This window comes from Carassius auratus, chromosome 45 (genome assembly GCF_003368295.1).
Source record: "Carassius auratus strain Wakin chromosome 45, ASM336829v1, whole genome shotgun sequence".
NCBI lineage: Eukaryota > Metazoa > Chordata > Actinopteri > Cypriniformes > Cyprinidae > Carassius > Carassius auratus.
The window spans coordinates 13,470,860-13,490,905 of NC_039287.1; the positions used below are offsets into that span (position 1 = coordinate 13,470,860).

General features: G+C 35.9%; 1 protein-coding gene and 2 long non-coding RNA genes across 3 annotated transcripts in view; all 3 read left to right on the top strand.

Moving 5' to 3' along the window:
* LOC113063326 (nesprin-2-like) overlaps positions 1–20,046 on the top strand; it is a 603,140-nt gene that overhangs the window by 59,034 nt on the left and 524,060 nt on the right. The gene's annotated exons all lie outside the window — the stretch shown is intronic.
* Positions 5,091–11,847, top strand: LOC113063344 (uncharacterized). Its single transcript, XR_003278672.1, has 3 exons — positions 5,091–5,258; positions 9,898–10,068; positions 11,407–11,847. It is a non-coding gene; the product is annotated as an uncharacterized LOC113063344 (long non-coding RNA).
* LOC113063346 (uncharacterized) lies at positions 11,915–14,362 on the top strand. The gene is made up of 3 exons (XR_003278674.1): positions 11,915–12,544; positions 12,801–12,927; positions 13,881–14,362. It is a non-coding gene; the product is annotated as an uncharacterized LOC113063346 (long non-coding RNA).

Sequence of the window (20,046 nt, forward strand, 5' to 3'; positions counted from 1 at the left end):
TATGGTCAGTATCAAATGAGTTTGAAATTATTATTTGCAGCACAAATTAGGGTTCTTAGGATGTTTTTAAATCCCTAAAACAGTCAGAAAAGGATAAGGCCTAAGAGATTTCTTAACCTGTAATGAAAGGAAAAAAACACCACCATTAGCAACAACAAAAACAATAACAATTTAAAATACAGATATTTTTCCTGATTATTAAAGGGATGATTAGGTCTCTCTCTCTCTCTCTCTGCCAGACAGCCCCTCCCTACAGTCCACACACACTGTCACAGTCACCAACCCCCTCACACTCCCCCTCCCTCTCCCCCTCCCTTCCCTCACACAGACAGGGTGGACAGAGTGAGATCATGTCAGTTGAGAAGTCTGACAGTTTTTTAATTTTCTTTTATCCATACAGTGTTGTAAAGTCGTGAAACTATGCATATTTCCTCAGAATGATTTGATCTTTGAATAAAAAAATGCTTTGAAGTGTTTGGAAGCTGCAATTTAAACATACAAGACAATTAATGTTTCACTTTTTACTGTCATTTCAAAAATTCACCACGACAAAACCGTTCAAGCTAACCAAAATCCGTTCGCAATTTAAGTTCCTCAATGGTTTTTCTTCATGTAGACAAAGTTTGGTGTGTATAGTGTACTTCCCCTGTGAGGAGTATGCATTAATTCACAACTGTAAAATCTCAAAAATACACATTCAAATCAAAATAGCCGACTTCCTGTTGATCGTAGCTTATGACTGTGAATTAGAAAGTTGTCCGTCTTGATTAGAACAATTTATGTACCAAGTTTTGTGTCTGTAGCTAAAACTAACCCCCCCACTTTTGACAAAAGGTGGCGCTATAGCGTGCCTCCTTCACGCCCTTTTAAAAGCTATTGCCATTGTCTAGCTATCACTAATACTGATATGTGTTTTGAGATTCATGTAAATCTGAGGTTGTTGTCTGCCTCAAACTCATCATAACAGAACATTCAAGTTTGACACGTTGCCATGGCAACGCCATATTAGATATCAATATCCCCACAACAGATTTACATCGGCCATGTTTTGTCATTATTCTGATGAAGTTTTAAGGAAATTGAGTAAAAATAAGATGCTGAATTCAAAACATTTTGAAAATGACTCACTTCCTGCTGCCAGTTGGTGGCGCTATAACATTGACTCTTAATAGTCACATATATACGATCTGTATCATACAACGAACAAACCAATGAAGTTTGATCAAATTCAGGAAATGTATTTGGACGTTATTAGACATTTCCTGTTTCTCATTTCTCGCCATAATTTCAACGCCTCACCACGGGCAAACCGTTCGAGATATCAAAAATCCCCTCGCAATTTTTCATCCCCAATGTCTTGAGATCATGTTCACCGAGTTTCGTGACGAACGGGTTGAAAACCTCAGAGGAGTATTTCAAATTCCAGAGCATGCTTTTTTTAAACAGCCCTGAATAGCTGACTTCCTGTTGGGCGGAGCCTAAGACATAAAGTGTGAAAGTTGTTCGGCTCAATGAGATCTATAAGTGTACCGAGTTTCATATAAATACATGCAAGTGTGTGTGAGCTATGGTTCAAGATTTCTGAAGGTGTTCCAGGGGGCGCTGTAGAGTCCCTGTGCCACGCCCGGGTCCCAGCCTCTGCAGCATCCTGATGGCCGCAGATTCCAATGTGTGTGCCAATTTTCAAGAGTTTTTGAGCATGTTAAGGCCCCTAAAAACCCCCGGAAGGTTTAATAAAAAATAAAAAAAATAATAATAAGAAGAATAATCCTTAGAAGAACAATAGGGCTCTTCGCCCCTTCGGGCTTGAGCCCTAATAATAATAAGAAAAAGAATAATCCTTAGGGGAACAATAGGGCTCTTCGCCCCTTCGGGCTTGAGCCCTAATAATAATAATAATAAACGGAGCAATTCCAATAGGGTCCTCACACCATCGGTGCTCGGGCCCTAATAATAATAATAATAATAATAAACGGAGCAATTCCAAGAGGGTCCTCACACCATCGGTGCTCGGGCCCTAATAAAATAAAGGTCTTTCCAGCATTAAGGTACTAACAGCAATGTTTTTTTTAAATCATCTTGTTGCAGTTATAAATTTGATTGCTAAATGAATAATAAATAACTATATTAAAACTTGTTTTGTAAAATTTCACTGATCATAGATCAGATTTTTTTTTTCTAAAATAAAAAAAAACTGGGATTTTTTTTAGGCCATATGATATTACCCTACTTTAAAAGCAGTTAAATAAGGTTCCCTTTAAAATCACTTAAGTCGTCAATTAATAAAGCTTCTGTTGATTATAATGAGAGAACTTGAGTTTAATCGTGAGGACGTTTTATTAATTCTTTCATTCAATTTTGAGTTTCAAAGATTTAATTGTGTTGGTTTAATTTTATTCATTTATTGTTTTAGGCAAATTAGGCCTAAATAATGTGAACGAAATTATACAGTGCTTCACTTAAACATGCAACAATTTCTTAATCAGTTTACAGACAAATGTATTTTTCCCAATATGTTATTTCAAATAAAGGACAGGTAACGAATAACAAAAATGCATGTTGTTTTTTTAAAGGAAAAAATATATTTATATTTAAAATATAGGCATAATATATGAAAATATTGACATTTTGCATAATAATCCATGTAGCCTACCCCCCTAAAATAGGCTACCACTTTTAATGCTCCGATGCAAAGTAAACCACAATTTCTTTTGAATAATATAACGCATAATTAATATAATATAAATAATACTGCACCCCTTTTAAATGTGTCAAATCTAAAATATGTGCTTATATTTCCTAAGCTACATGGTATTAAACCAGACTCTTTCTCGTTCTAAGAAATGCACATAACTTCATAAATACCAAACTTTCATCTGTGAATATTAAATATTAAATATATTAAATATTTAAACTATATTTAAACTCCCTCTGCTGGTTGTTTTTTGTCCTACTCTCACACTTACCCCTCATTACCGCCAGCTGATTTCCATTCTCTCATCATCACCCCTGTTTGCTATCTCCCTCTTTTGCCTTCGCTATATCTACCTCTCTTTTTCATGTCTGTGTTGTCGGATTATTGTTAAAACTAGATGCACGGAGCTGAGCGTAATCGTATTAGTCTTGTCCTGTCTAAGTCTAGTCCTACGGTCTCATTCAGCGTTTCTTGTAGAGCCTAAGTGTAGTGGTTGTGCTTTCCTTCTCTGTGCTGTGCCCAGCGGGATTCGTAGAGGGTTGCACTTCTCACCTGTCCTCCTGGTCTCGCCACCCAAAGAGTAGCCTGGACATCCGGCTGTAATCCTGAGTTTCCCTTTGAAGAAGTGGTCAAGGATCCTGTTTATTTTATATATCCTCAGTTTTGTTAAACAGCCGTGCGGCACATCCTTATTTTCTTCAATAAAACGAGACTGAACCTGCCTTTGTCTCTGGACCCCTCTCTTTATCACATTGTTAATGTCTTAACAACATAGAAACTTCAATTTATAAACTAATTTACCTGTAAAAGAGATAGAATTAGGCGACAGAATATACAGTTTGTACAGTGTAAAAACTGAATGAAAGTGAATGCAATTAACATCCAATAAATGTTGATTTAAAGCAATTGATATTTTCAGATTTTCCATGATCTAGTCTAAAGTGAGGACTATTTATGGTCAAGAAGCATTATCTAATTCTTTACATATGAGCTAATTAAATAGAACAGTAACAATAACAGTTTGTTAATTACAGTGACAATGAATGATGAACTAATTATTTGTATATAGTCTATTAATGTATTAACTGCAGTTTATAAACTACTAATGTTCTACAATAGTTTTATTACAAAAGTGTCACCAATAAAGTCTAATTACACTGTATTTAGGACAAACATGCTCTGCAGATTATAAACTATATAAACTATAAACTATATAAACATGAATTCACATTAATATAGCTGTTTGTTTGTTTTTTTCTTTACACAGACTATGTGGATGCAATTTCACTGCTCTTTCTTGTAAGAGTTTGTCTTCAGCTCTACAATCCTCAAATTCCCATCTAAATGTGCTGGACCTGAGTAACAATGATCTGCAGGATTCAGGAATGAAGCTGCTTTCTGAAGGGCTGAAGAGTCCAAACTCTAAACTGAAGATATTGAGGTTTGAATTTGAAATACTTGATTAACTTCCAAAACAATGAAAAATAATTAATTACAAAAAAATTACACTTGTTAAGATTTATTCTGTAAGTAATACTGTGTTCTTCTTTTTTAGATTTACCTGTTGTAATCTCACTGCTCAGTCTTGTGGGAGTTTGTCACCAGCTCTACAAACCTCACAGTCTGTCCTGAAAGAGCTGGACCTGAGTAACAATGACCTGCAGGATTCAGGAGTGAAACTTCTTTCTGATGGTCTAAAGAGTCCAAACTGTCAGCTGGAGATACTTAGGTGAATGGTTTATCATAAAATAATTAATAAAATGCTACCATTTAGGTTGTTAAATTTTGTAAACAAATGTTGCCTCTGCTTTCAATGTAATTCCAGAAATAGAGTCAGAAACAAAATTTTCAAGCATTTATTTTTCATAGTTATGCAGATGTTTGTAAATGCAGATTGTATTAAGATTTAAATGAGCTGAAAAAAAAAAGTTTCTGACAGCACTGAATAACCAAGCAGCACTATCTAGCAGTTGGTGCAGACCCTTAGCATCTTAGCTAAGGTCCAAAATGAACCCTTTCGCGTTTAACCCTTTCAAGATTTTTTAGGTGACCATTATTTTAGAATGTATTGCCTTATTGTTTCCATGGTGATGCATCATGCTTGTCATGTGACACAACACAGCCACAATAGATCTGTATGACACATGGATTGTTTTTTTTTGTTCTTCTTGTTTTTTTTCAAAATATTCACAAACATGCTCACTATATTATGAAATATCTGATATTCTGATTCTGAAATATGTGCAAATAAATATATTTGGTAATTTAAACACTTTCACGTATATCAACCATGTAAGTTGATCTATACTGGGTGATGGGTGATGGGTGCTGTCATGTTAGTTTGGTATGAATTCGGTATGTAATTAGCTACTGTGTTGTTCTTGTTTAGATTTACCACCTGTAATCTCACTGCTCAGTCTTGTGGGAGTTTGTCATCAGCTCTACAAACCTCACACTCTGTCCTGAGAGAGCTGGACCTGAGTAACAATGACCTGCAGGATTCAGGAGTGAAACTTCTTTCTGATGGACTGAAGACTCCAAACTGTCAGCTGGAGATACTAAGGTAAATGGTTTACCATAAAATAATTAACAAAATGCTACCATTTAGGCTGTTGAACGTTGTCAACAAATGTTGCATATGCTTTCAATGGAATTCTAGAAATAGAGACAAAACTAAATTTGTATTCATTTTTTTTCATATTTATGTAGATGTGGATTGGTACTAAGATTGAAATGGCCTGAAACAATCACTAAAACTGCAAAACTGCTGCATTTCTAAATATAGCTTCTGACAGAACTGAACAAGCTAGCAACACTATTTAGCAGTTGGTGCAGATCCTTAACATCTTAGTTAGGGTCAAAAATTAACCGTTTTGCACATGAGTTTAAAATATACTAGCTTAGCCCCCAGTAAGTTTTTTTTTAGTGACCATTATCTTAGAATGTATCACCTTTGTATCCATGGCAACGCATCATGCTTGTCATGTGACACAACACAGCCACAATAGATCTGTGTGACACATTGCCGTTTCCATAGACATTAGTGTGTATTTTACAAACTGTACATGTATGGTATTGCTAGTACTTGTGTGTATTTATGTCTGTAACCTAAAATAAACATTATATTGTTGAAAACACTGAATATTTATGATAATATGACAAGCACTCAGCATGTCCAATCTGGCTCTGCACCAGCCAAAGCGCAAAAGTAGATTTAAATTCAGCAGTTGATGACATGACATACTGAAAGAGCTAATCACACCAGTGTGATTGTATGTGTTAAAGAATTAACAAGGCTCTGGTGAGTATATGAAAAGGGTGTTACTTAACAACCCACACCAGCCTCCCATCAATAATCCCGTCTTCCACGCTACTATTTCTATGTCTGTATGAATGATTTGACTCCAGCAAATGCAATCATAACAGAAACCTAACCCCTGCCAACCACTGAAAATGCACATAGTATTGTGAAATAGTAGTTTGAAATGAGTAAACAGCAACATTAACTACATATCAAATCTATTTTAACCTGTTAACCTGTATCTGGACGTCGAAACACTAACTCTCTTTGTTTGCATACGTCAATATTTACGAATAGATTAAATGAAATGGGACAAATTTCATCAATACAAACTATATATCATTAAAAAGGACTAAGCCTCAAGCATCGAGGACAGATCACTGTTTTTCAATGGAAAGCTTATAAGGAATGTTATTATGTGTGTATTAGGGATATGTCGGTATCAAATTTTCCTGTTGCGATAAATTGCTCATGCTTTTATTACGGTATACGGTATTATCATGGTATTGCAATTTAGTTTTAAAAAAGTGGTCATAATACAGTATAACAGGTTAAATAACTTTTTTATAACAAAAATAACTGAATATTTAAATAGAATTAAGCAATACAGAAAACGTATAAAGTTAAAAACTTTACGCAGATTAAAGAACTATAAAGACCCATAGGTATCACTTTACAATAATACTTCATTAGATAACCTAATGCATTAACAATCACAATGAGCAATATCTATATTTGCTACAGAAGTTATTAATCTTTGTTAAAGAAAAAATACAACTGTTAGTTCATGTTATCTTATTAAATGACACAGTTGCAGCTGCTTTATTTATGGGTGTTTCCAGAGTAAATGCTGCTTTTTCTGCAGTTTAGTGCCATCTGCTGTCAGAGAGTGAATGTACTTTCATTCAGTGCACCTCTCATGTGTTCCCCCAAGTGCTTCTCATGCATGCTGTTTACATCAGAGCAGCACACGGGTCTTTCAAGCAGCATAAAGCGTGTTGTGCATTTTGACCAGTTGATGGGAATAGTATTCTTAAAATATATTCCAAATTCGGAATAATTTGTAATATATAATTATTAGTATATATATATATAAAAAAAAAATATATATATATATATATATATATATAAAACCAATCTATTGTTTTCTATGAGCGAGTAAACAAGATGATTTTCACATAATTTTGAAGCAAAAATTCTAGGCTACAAGGTCCATGTTGGGCAGTTTTCTGAACAAATGTCCTCTAGGTGTTTTATGACCTTATTTCAGTGACTTCAAAATTTTTGTTTTCACTAACCACACATAAATGTTGTATTCTCAAAAACACAATCATGAACATACATCCTTGCAAAGTTGGAATTGCCAAACTTCATAGAAACAGCCTTTGAACACAGACACATTGTAGGCTAGTCTGTAGGTTCAGGAAACAGTCCTCCATAAAATGCACTGCACACATCTGAATATTTGGGTTGAATTGTTCCGGAACAGTGTTGTAAATACAACTTAACCCTCTGGAGTCTAAGGGTATTTTTGGGGCCTTGGAGAAGTTTTGTCATGCCCTGACAATTATGCTTATTTTAGTTTCTTATACACATCTAAATGGCTAAAGTCTAATCTCACTGTGATCTGCACAAACTGTGCTATAATAATATGTGAGCAGCAGTATGTACATGATTGTGTTTTTGAGAGAAAAAAAAAATGTTATGCGTGGTTAGTGTAAAACTAAAAATGTTAAATCACTTGAATAAGGCAATAAAACACATACAGAACATTGGTTCCTGGGACTTTTGAGAACTGGAGCTTGTAGCCTAGAATTTTTCTTTCTAAATTATGTGAAAATCATCGTGTTTACTCACTCACAGAAAACATTATATTGATTTAAATTTTTCAAACTTTCAATTTTTTGCATCATTACTCCAGTCACACAATCCTTCAGAAATCCTTTGAACAATCTTATTTTCTACAAAAAAAAAACATTTATTGTTATTATCATTATTATTATCATTATTATTATTATTGTTATTATTAATGTTGAAAAGAGCTGGGAATATGTTTTCAGTTTTTTTAGCAGGGACAAATTGAAAGAACAGCATTGTGTTACAAGCTTTTGAGTGGTATAGTATTGTATATAGTTATTGAAACTTCATAATGTTTCACTTGATTATACATTTAGTCAGGAATTATAGTTTGGAAAAAGTCTTTGGAAAATGTCTAACTATTAAAATGTTTACACGTTATGTGAAAACTAGTGCAAGTATATAAATAAGTAAAAAGAGACTTACTCATGTTTATGTTCTGTGCTGAATAAAGTGCTTCATTCTTTTTTCTGAGGAAATCCAAATCTCAAATCCTCAACCACATCACATCTTTTTGGGGTGAATTATGTCTTATTCCTCTCATCGCGAAGCAAACAGTAAAATAAAAAAACTTGAAGAACAGTCTGGTTCAGTGAAACAGTAGAATCTGAATAGCGCGTTCAGCGTGGGGACGTGGTCGCATTAGAAGATAATGAAGGGAGATGTGAAAAACGGAAATCACGTTGTGTTCATATGGATTGCTTTATCACGGAATATTTGTTTTCAGCAGCACTTGTTTAGTTTATAAGCAGACATTTCAGGCTTTCTATAGATATCTCTCTCATGTTTCTTCATTGCGTATTCACTGAGTTACACTTTGTTTTAATGACGCGTGTCTAAATGAAGATCAGCGCAGACAAAGGCTGCAGACAGCACACCTTGTTTGTTATCTTTATTGTATAAGTGCACAAAGTTTTGTTGTTATTATGTCTGTATGCAAAAAAAGTAGACCCTTTACAGATTCGATTTAAGTATTTCTCTTATCTGTTCGATCAAAACTGAAAGTGTAATTTAAGTTATTTTCAGGGTTATCAGGAGAAAATGCCTCATAACGCATATAAGCATTAATTGACTTCAGAGGGTTAACCACTGATTTCTAGTTGTGTTCTCTTTTGGAAGACCAAACAAAGTAGCTTCGCATTCACAACGAAACACACATTGTCTCCACAGCATAGTGGCGGCAGCAACAATACTACAGTGAAAATAAAAGTTACACCTTCTTTCTTTACATAAACATTTGGGCGGCGTTATGCAAATCTTCCCAAACAGTGATTTAGACATGTGGTGCATGTTTCTACGAGGCGTTTTGGAATGCTGATGACCAGTTGAGTGGTCAGATATCCACTTTGGTGGCTGAACAAATAAAGGCTTGACACTCACAGTCTTTACAAATCCATTGTCCACATAGTTGATTGGTCCAAACTTGAGGAAACATTTATCGCAATTGAACAAAACCTTGATAGAGTAAAGGATTGCAAAGATATAAAGTAGATTGTCGCTTGAGTCAACACATGGATCAGACGAGAGGTCAAAGACTGTCACTTCCTGTATAGCCACACCCTCAGGTCTTTTATCTCAGAGGCCTTGCATCTCCACCTGAGCCATTAGATGGGGTCAGCTTAAATAACACATAGAAATACACAAAATTAAACCAATTATCTTTGCATAAAACATACAGTATTTTGGTTTCTACAACCAGTCTTTTTGAAAGAATATCTCTTTGGATTTGAGAATTTGGTCTTTGTAACATTAGGGATCTTGTCTATGCATGAACAGCTTGTAACACTCCAAAAGAGAAAGGAAAACTTGAAATTGCATCATATGACCCCTTTAATTAGAATGAGGCTTGTGTGCATAGAATATGTTTCTATGATTCTGCCTCCTCAGCACATTGCTCAGTCATCTTTAAAATGGAATATTCAGATTTTCAGTACCCAAACAAACTAACTGCACATATTAACAAAGTCTGTTCTGTCTCTGTGAATATTAAATATTTGACAAAAATGATGACATGGACTATTTCTGTATGTTTTTGTATTGCCAGATTGTCTGGCTGTATGGTGACAGGGGAGGGATGTTGTTATGTGTCCTCAGCTCTGACTTCAAACCCCATATGCTTGAGAGAGCTGGATCTAAGCTATAATCACCTGGGAGATTCAGGAGTCAAGCTGGAGGAAAAACTGGAGGACCCAAACTGCTCACTTTATAAATTCAAGTATGTCAAGTAGGAAGAGGTTTTCGGTTTTATTGTTTAAACTTTTCAGTGTCCCTGGTTATATCCATATGAGTCTACGAGTTTTAAGAGGATGCAACAATATTTAGAATTTAAAGAACTCTAGTCTATGGAGTTAAATCTTAACTAATCTGCTCAGACAAAACAAATTGACAACCAAACAGTACGTTAACCCCTGGCCAAAATACAAGAGCAAACAATTAAAATTATAAAAATAGCAGCCTCCTCCCTAGAGCTTCCATAAAAGGTAGAAACAAACATATTCAAAATGATAAATTATGTAACAAACATTAACAACTTGTAAATGAAGGAACAAAAAAGCACTAACTTTAAAGTGAATATCGTATGCCCATTTTCCACAAGTTAGTATGATTCTTTTGTACTACATACTACATACATGAAATCCTACTTTGGTTAAATTTTTTTAATGGTGGTGTAAAACAACATACTTTTACCTTGTCAAAACATCTCTGTTCCCTGCTAGCCAAGTTTCTTTAAATGATAATGAGCTACTTCTCACCTCACTCTTTCGTTTTGGTGTGTGTCTGTGTGTGTGTGTGTGTGTATTCGGTGGTGTTACCATCAAAAATTAAACTAATCCACTGCCTCCTCAGTGGCTCTGATGTCAGAAGAAAATGAAGACTCATATGTTTTTTACATCCAATTACAAAACACCTGTATCGCTTCCGAAGTTTCTATGTTGCTCGATCTGTATGAGTGACTGAATATGTGCATGTGAGCTGGAGTGAAGACTGAGTATTAGTTTAGAACATTTGTGCAATAACCACTTATCAGCAATGTAAAGATGATTTTATCAATATAAAACAATGAAGACATTACAATATTAATATATTAGAATGAGAACATTATTATCCATGGGCTTGAAAACAAGATGCAAACAATTAGTATATTGTACTGGTCAAGAGTGCCCAATGTTAACGTGAAACCTACACCATTACTGATTCTATACAGTTCTGGAGGCGCTACATAATGCAGAGATCAACTGTTTTCTCCATCTACAGTCAAGAGTGGACGGGGTACATATCATATTGTGACTGGTGATACACAGCCATACTAGCAACCACCCCATGTACACAGCAACACCTTAGCAACCATGTTTTGTACCTTAGCAACCTTATAGCAAAACCCTAGAAACCACCCTGAACATGTTATCAACCGCAAAGCAACCAAAACACGTACTTCATCAGTTACCAACCACATAGCAACTCCCTAGAAACCACCTTGAATACCTTTTATAGTAACTGCATAGTAACATCAATTTGTTCACTTACTGAATGTGAATCTGTGTGTGTTTTCTAGTGTGGATCTTGGAGGAGAATCCAGGATTACACCTGGACTACAGAAATGTATGTCTAAACACACACACACACACTCACTCTCTCTCTCTCTCTCTCTCTCACTCACACACAAACACACAGACACATACACATGCGCACACACACTGCATCGTGGGGGTCACCTGTCAGAATAGATACATAATGGGGACCACCCTTTCCTATGACCTAAAAAAGAAATTATGTGGAAAAACTAAAAAGCCTGTTTGCCTCACTTAAGATTACAAATATTTCACTACAAAAGTTATACACCTGACATAGTGTTTACCTGTGGGAACCTTTCAGGTATGGCGTATATCTGGGTTCTGCCACAGACAACCAGTTTTTAGTCATTGTGGGGATCAAACTCGCGCCCATTTTAGCATTTTTAGCACATTTCAAAGTATTAAACTAACTTCAACACATTTTTAAAGCATTTTAAAGTTTGTAAAAAGACAATCTACATTGAAAAGAATAGGAGTTCCAAACAAAAAATGCTCCATTATTTCTATGTAATACAAAGTAACATTGCTACAAACTTCATTTTGAACTTCACATTAAACTGCTTCTGTTTCACACAAATCCCGGCACAGATGTGCATGTTTAGATCAAACTCATAGAAAATAACCAAAACAATCCAAGGTTTTTATTTAGCACAGTGGCTAGATTAATGAATAACCAGACGCCACCTGATTTTAATATTCCATCAACATTTAATAGTAATGACTTTATGAAGATGAGTAAGTTTTTTAGTAAAGCTGAAAGATTTACAGACAGTTGAGGTCCTTCAGACATCGTACTACACCAGACAGCAAATTAAGGCCTTTAAAAGTCTGGAGGCATACAACTTTTTTGTCAATGGGTGGGTCCACAACCTCTGTGTCCAACGGCTCCACGATGATCATCGTTTGGTCTTCGCCAGAGTGAGTCTTTGTTTTTATATTGTTTTATGTGCTAAGATGCTAGCAGTAACGCAGCACATCTTAACGATGGCGTTAGTCTGACAGTCTTTAATGTTTCAAGGTAAAAGACTCTCAGAGGTCAAGCGAAACACTTCTGAAGACCTGGATTATTGTGAAGGAGGATGGAGAAGTCATTGCAGCTCATTGCAATTGCATGGCAGTGTAAGTAATTTATGTTAGCTAGGATGTTTACACAATGAGACACACACACACATACTGTACTGCTAGCATACTGTGTACTTCAGAACTAGGGAAGAGCTTTAAGGAATAAACATATTGATTAATGTAAAGTGCTACTCCATCCATATTAGTACAAGTAGGCTATATGCACATCATCAAAATGTGCTTTATATGACACTTTGCCACTTGCCGATTGCATTTGATGTTTAAAAAATGTCATATTGTATTCTGTTCACAGACTATCAGAATCGTGTTCTCATGTAGAGGCAGTTCTTTTTTCCATTGAAGTTGGGGTAAAGATGCAAGATTCAGCTTCCTGCACAACAGAGAAGTGCAAGTGGCTGATGCCATCACATGTAAAAAAGGTAAGGTGACATGTTCACAGCAAACCAAATGTTGGACAGAGAATGTTATCTTGTGACACTTTTTGATAGTAGGCTAAATTATGATGTTAATAAATTAAAGGGATAGTTCACCCAAAAAACGAAACCATTTGTGGACCCCATTTACTTACAGAGTATTCCTTTATCCTGCTATGGAAGTAAATAGGGTACACGAATGGTTTAATTACAAACATTTCTCTAAAATCTTTTCTTAGTGTTCATAAGAACAAAGAAATTTATGTGGGTTTGTAACTACATGAGAGTGAGTAAATGATGACAGAATTTTCCCCTCTATGAGGGGATTTTCATTATATTTCATCATACCTAATGTCAGGGATTATTAAAGTATTTCTATTCTATATTCTGCATAAATCTGTGTAGCTTGTGACATTGTGGTCAGTCACAATTTCCCTGTTGGGCAAAGAGGAGTTAAGACAACAAAGACCCACATAAATACTCAATCCTGTGATGATAGCCTCACCTGTTTTCCTCACAGCCATCGGATAAACGGCAGATTTAAACTGCATATAGATATGTTATGGACCACAGAAATGTGGAGTTAATGATCGTCTTTGTGTTAACTTATCACTTCCATGCCCAAGAGTGAAGAGAGGGTCAGAAACATATGCTAGTTTTTTGAGACATTGAGCAAAAACTGTCCAAGGAGTGCAGCACTGATGGCTAGGGAGCCTTACCACAAAGAATTCATCCCAAAATCTTGTGTGCTTCCTAAAACTGTTCTTGAATACAGAACACCAGAGACAGACCAGCCCTGAAAGATCAACATTAGTTATAGGGTTATACGACTAGCGTTATGCAGGATTAGAACTAAATATTGGGTTAGGTTAATAGCATTTAAATCACTGAACTTGCTCTACACGTGCAATACAAAGTAATAATTTATGTTTCATGTGTTGCATGTGTACTTTGTACAGTTATGGATGCAAACATGAAGCACAAGCCAGAGGAGCATATGAGAAGCTGATGGTTCAGGAGCATGCAGGCTTCTCCTATATGGGCAGTGGTCTCTGGCTGAACCCCAAGTGGCCATACATGGGGTCCTCCCCTGATGGGGTTGTCGCTTGTGACTGTCACGGAACTGGCATCTGCGAGATTAAGGTAACATTACAATCTCTGTTGTAGTAAATTCCCTATATCTCGAGTACGAGTTAAGTCTCAAGTCCGAAACTGAGCAAAAAGGCAGAAATTATCTTTGTTAAAGGAAAACGAATCTTAACTTAGACAAATTAAAACGTTCCTGTCTTTCAATTTGTGTGCACTTCATCTTCACCCAGGGCGTTGTGAATGTGTTAGCATTAAGCCTAGCCCCATTCATTCTTTAGTAACCAAACAGTGAAGAATTTAGAAGCCACCAAACACGTCCTTGTTTTCCCTATTTAAAGACCGTTACATGAGTAGTTACACGCGTATGTATGGTGGCACAAAATAAAACGTGGCGATTTTCTAAGCGGATAAAAAATAACTGTCTATTTGAAATTCTAACCTTTCATGAAGTATGTCAATTACTTAATGCCAAACTCTAGACGCAGTGGGCAGAGAGATCTTGAACTTAAAATCTAAATACTTCAGTGGGAGATTTAGTCTCAGCTTCATCAAAACTAAGATGAAACTCAAAATTACAATATTGTGCAAAAGTTAATTTATTTCAGCAATTCAACTTTTTTTACAATATTCAAATTTTGAATTTGGGGTTTCATAAGCCATAATCATCTCAATTATAACAGATATCAACATGAAAGATCTCACTTTGCATGAATCTATATATTAGTTTCACCTTTTAAGTTGAATTACTGAATTAAATGAACTTTTGCACAATATCCTAATCTCTCGAGTTTCACCTGAAATTCATGAATATGAATTATGTGCATTTATGTGAAGTTAACTTTTTGACAACCTTTTCACAAACAGTTACACAGGATGATTTTCTGACAATCACATTTATAACATTTAAATAATAATGCTTGTTACACATCTTAGAACAATAATTTACCTTGATCATTTAATGTTCCATTGCCACTGATGTCCTTTGACTGTGAGTTGTCAGCTGACTGCTACGGTTCGGAGATCTCAGCTGTCTGCATTAGATCCACACTCTTAGCTGCCTGTTGGAGATTCAACATAGCCTCTGCTCATTCCGACCTTCTTTGTTTGTCTGCCTTGAGCTTCATCCTCTGCTCTCGTTGCAGAGATGCCTATGATTTGGGCTTAGTTTTTTGGTAACCGAGGTTGACTCTCAGAGCCCAGTCTACCGACTCTACGTCAACCAAAGCGCTAGGGCAGCCTAAAAAGTCACGATGAAGTCCAAACTTAATAATCATTACTAAGTAAATTAGCATTTAACAACAACCTATAGATATATAAACACAGTCACAAAAAAAGTTAGTTAGCTAACATACCTCCCACAAAGTGGTCGCTGTAGACATGGGCATTTGCAGACTCTGCTCCTCCCGACCGCAGACGTACGTTTAAAAACAACTTTTTACGTCATTTTTCTGCGGGCTTTTTACATTTCTCACCTTTATGAACAACAATCTTTGAAACTCTGCAAAAAACCTTTCCTTTTTCACAGTTTGAATGATTGGAGCAGCCATAAACTGCACAAAACATGGGCATTTTTACAGACTTGCTAATTCACTAATGATGTCGCTGTTTGTTTCTCTGTTTTGCCACAGGATTTACACCCCATGCTAACTAGGATTTACACAAGCTCCAGTCTGGATCCAGAACACCTGAGAAGAGATAATGCCAACCCATCAGAGGACCCCAGATGATGCTAACCCCCGAAACAACATACAGAACTAACAAATATTGCTACTTAATATGCAATCACATTATAATTGCTGTTAATAGTGTTGACTGTCTTGTATACATTTTTCAGAAAATTCCTGTAATTTGCACATAAACTGATCACCACTTGATCACATACATAAGCTAAATATTGTAGAAACTAAATTTTCTGTAAAGTTGCTTTGCAATGATTTGTATCATAAAAAGCGCTATACAAATAAAAACATACATGAATTACATACATAACTTAGACGTTCCCTTCACTTTACAACAAATCCTATACATTTAACAAATTTATCAGAACAGAACAAGAATTAATAATATATAAATCTAATAGATAAATATAATGGCAGTTTATAATCATATAGGCTTGGCTACAAACAAACAAAAACAAGTAAATAATAATTTAAAGCAAAACATAAGGTAAGATTGGGCTCTCATTCGGGACAAATCCAAACATATATATAGTCGTGATGTTGCCCATTTCAAGCTTAACTCTTATTCATTAGGTAAAATAGGCTTTGTAGTTTACGCGTTTCAGTATTGACGTGAAAAAAATCAAAATGAGCAAAAATATGCCAGTGGCCTGCTGCTCCCGCCGGATAGCACTGTGACCATCTGTGCTGTTTCCAATGGATATGTGCGCATAATGTACAAATGTGATCAAACAACTGAAACTGATAATTCTACATTTTTGGTCACACAATAAAGGCATAATTCGAAAATTCAAAGCCTTAGCATTTTCAAAATAGGTGAGCGCAAGCCAATGAGATTGTCTTTTGCACATTAGCTCCACCCACTACCGGATACTACAGGAGAACACAGCAGTTCTTAAAACAATCCAAAGGAACTCCATTATTTTTACAGGAAAATACAACAAAGAATATTGCTTACATATAATGCGTCAATTCACTCATCTCTCTCTCTCGCACTCTCTCTGTGTGTTAGAGACAAAGAGATGGTGAGTCCTGTGGCTTCACACTAGAGTTCACAGTACGTCAAATACAGGTGCGTTGCACATCATTGAAATAGAGGGTTGGATGTCTTTACTATGTTTCTGTACCTTGACCGTAGTAGTTCCCTTGCTGACTGTGGAGGGTGAAGATGAACGAAGGTTTTACGAGATTGAAACCACATAAGTGTGAGTATTTAATGACAGCATTCTCATTTTTGGCTGAACTGTCCCTTTAATAGCTCTGAAAATATTCAGTAGTCAGGTTGCAATTCAGAAATATACTGCACTGTATATACTTTAAAATACAATTTAAAGTCGTAAAACTATGTGGTTGCAGATCCATAAGAACAACATTATCAGTGTTATATATTATAGAATTATATAATAGAGTATTGCAGGGATGACATATTTTTGTAGAAATACTGAAATATCTTGTCTTTATATTTGCTAATGAATCGCTTTTGAAGTCCTGGTTTATCAGTTTTACAAGCAATGCGATGCTCTGCACATCTTTATTTCTTTGGATTCCCAGCATTGTGACACAGGCCAGCTGTGCTGTAATGACTGTTACTCAGGAAAACACACGATTAACTTCAACTATAACTTAAACTAAATAGTATATTTAGCCACAGCAGTATTTTTACGCCACAGCGTCCCTAAATTAACACTATTGGTGATGACAAAAATCTTTTTTGATGTCTCTGTAATGATTAATCCAGCAGTATGTGTAGCTCTTTAGTCACAGTAATCAAATAAAAATATATATCAGAGCAGTTTATTTAGTTTTTAATGCAGATGCCCAATTTAGTTTTTTTCTCTTTATTATGACTGGAGATTGTCACGCTGCCTGGTCTCTGTTTCCCTGAGTTTCCACTAGTGGTCTCACTTCCCCATAGGCACCTCACCGTAGGCAGTGTCACTGGCTTCCGGTCTGAGTGAACGCTGGCGTGTGTATCGGCCGCTGCTCTCCGGCATTTTTAGACTTTTTTAAAAGTTTTAAAAAGTTTTTTTTTTTTTTTTTTCCTGCAAATTTTTAAACTATTTTAACGAATTTAAAAGGATTTGAAAAAGGACTGTCCTCACAGGTTTGGAGACTAAACTCACATCCGTTCTGTTTATTCTGCTGTTTCCTGCGAAAGACGCGAAACAGGCTTATCTCAACTGGTTCTTGTCGTCTGTTCATGGTTTGGAAACTATGCAACTGACTTCTCTGCCGTTCTTGTCAAGATCTTCACGAAAGGACGCACACCAGGGTGATACCACCTGATTCCTGTGTTTTGTTCGTCCATGGTAGGATTGAATGTCCACTATTAACTCTGGATTGCGAGCGGAAAATGTAAATGTTATCCCTTTTGTTTTTCTTGATGTGTTTGACTCTCCCTGCTGATCATCGTCAATTTCAATCAGATTTTCTCTGTCTGCCTGCATACTCAGACCATTGTTTTATCTTCGATATGGCTTTATACTATTCATCATCCGACTTGCTACGTTTAAAATCCTCGTACCGCCTGCCAGTCGGAGTTTATAATCAATGTGCTGCCCTGGGAATTACGCGTCGACCACGGTATGTGCATCGTGGATCACGTCGCTGTTATAGCAGTTTTCAGATGGCTTCTTCTGACAGTCATGTTCCAGTCATCTGGTCTTCTCGTCGTCATCAACTGAATGATCTAAATGATGTAAAACGCGGTGTTAATGTAAACAATCTTAGCGTGTTAAAATACACTGCCAGTGTCCCGTTGGAAAAGACTGAAATCACCTCCATAAAAATGGGTCTCTTAAATGCACGATCTATATCCAACAAGGCCTTTATTTTGAATGATTTTATGATGTCATGTTCGCTTGACTTTTTCTTTATTACTGAGACTTGGTTGAATCCTGGTGATCAGATGGCTTTGGGTGAGTTGACACCACCAGGCTGTGACTCTTTGAACTCTCCTCGGACCGCAGGACGAGGAGGTGGGGTTGCCACTGTTTTCCGTAACACTTTTAAATGCAGACTACTATCCACACAAATCTATTCGAGTTTCGAGGTACAGCTACTAAAGATTGATACTCTGGATTCTTTTTTCTGTGCTTTGGTATATAGACCGCCCAAATGGAATAAGGATTTCATCCAGCAATTTTCTGATCTGGTCTTTGGGGATTTTAATGTCCATTTATGCTGCCCATCAATGCCATTGGTTAATGAATTTCTTTCTCTTATTGAGACTTTTAATTTAACACAACATGTTTTTGGTTCTACTCATATGAAAGGTCACACATTAGATCTTGTGTTATCATTTGGTATTTCAGTATCAAATCTGGAGGTTTCAGATGTAGGTATTTCTGACCATTATTCAGTGGTATTCGATGCTGTTTGTTCTTATATCTATCCAATCTCTTCTCAGCCTTTACATTATGCTAGGTCCATCAATTCTACAACTGCAAACCTTTTTTCAGAATTTTATTTATCTCATGTTACAGACAAAATCGATGGAGAGGACATTGAGGTGCAGGTTGAGGTTTTTACTAAGTCTTGCACTTTTGCTTTAGATTGTGTTGCCCCTCTTAAACTAAAGAAACACAAGGGAATCTCTCAACCTTGGCTAAATAATGTAACACGCACTTTTAGAAAAGAATGTAGAAAAGCTGAACGCAAGTGGAAGAGAGATAAACTTCAAATTTCATCTGAAATGTTAAAAAATTCTTTGGCTAACTATCAGAAAGTAGTAAAGGAGGAAAAAATGAAATTTTTCTCTAAGGTAATTTCAGATAATGCAAACCGGCCAAAAGTACTGTTTAACACAATTGATTCCATTTTAAACCCCCCAAGGAATGTCATGAGAGATGCCACACAAGAAACTTGTGAAGAATTTTTATTGTTTTTTACTCAAAAAATTGAGAAGATCAGAAGTGAAATTGTACCTTTACAATCCTGTTCATCAATTAATCCTGCGCTGTCTAATATTTTTTCAAACTTTGAACCGGTTTCCTCAGCGCAGTTAGCAGATATTGTCTGTAAAATGAACGGAGGTAGTTGCAGACTGGATGTTCTACCTACTCATCTTTTTAAAGATGTTTTCTCTACTGTGAGTTCTAGCCTAACAGCTATAATTAACAGCTCTTTGATGAGTGGAGTAGTACCTAAAAGTTTCAAACATGCAATTCTTCATCCCTTGTTAAAAAAACCTAATTTGGATCATACAGTCCATAACAACTTTAGGCCAATTTCTAAATTGCCTTTTATTTCCAAGATTTTAGAGAAAGTGGTCTATTCGCAGCTATATTCATATCTGAATACTTATGATATTTTAGATACATTCCAGTCGGGCTTTAGGACCTGTCATAGCACAGAA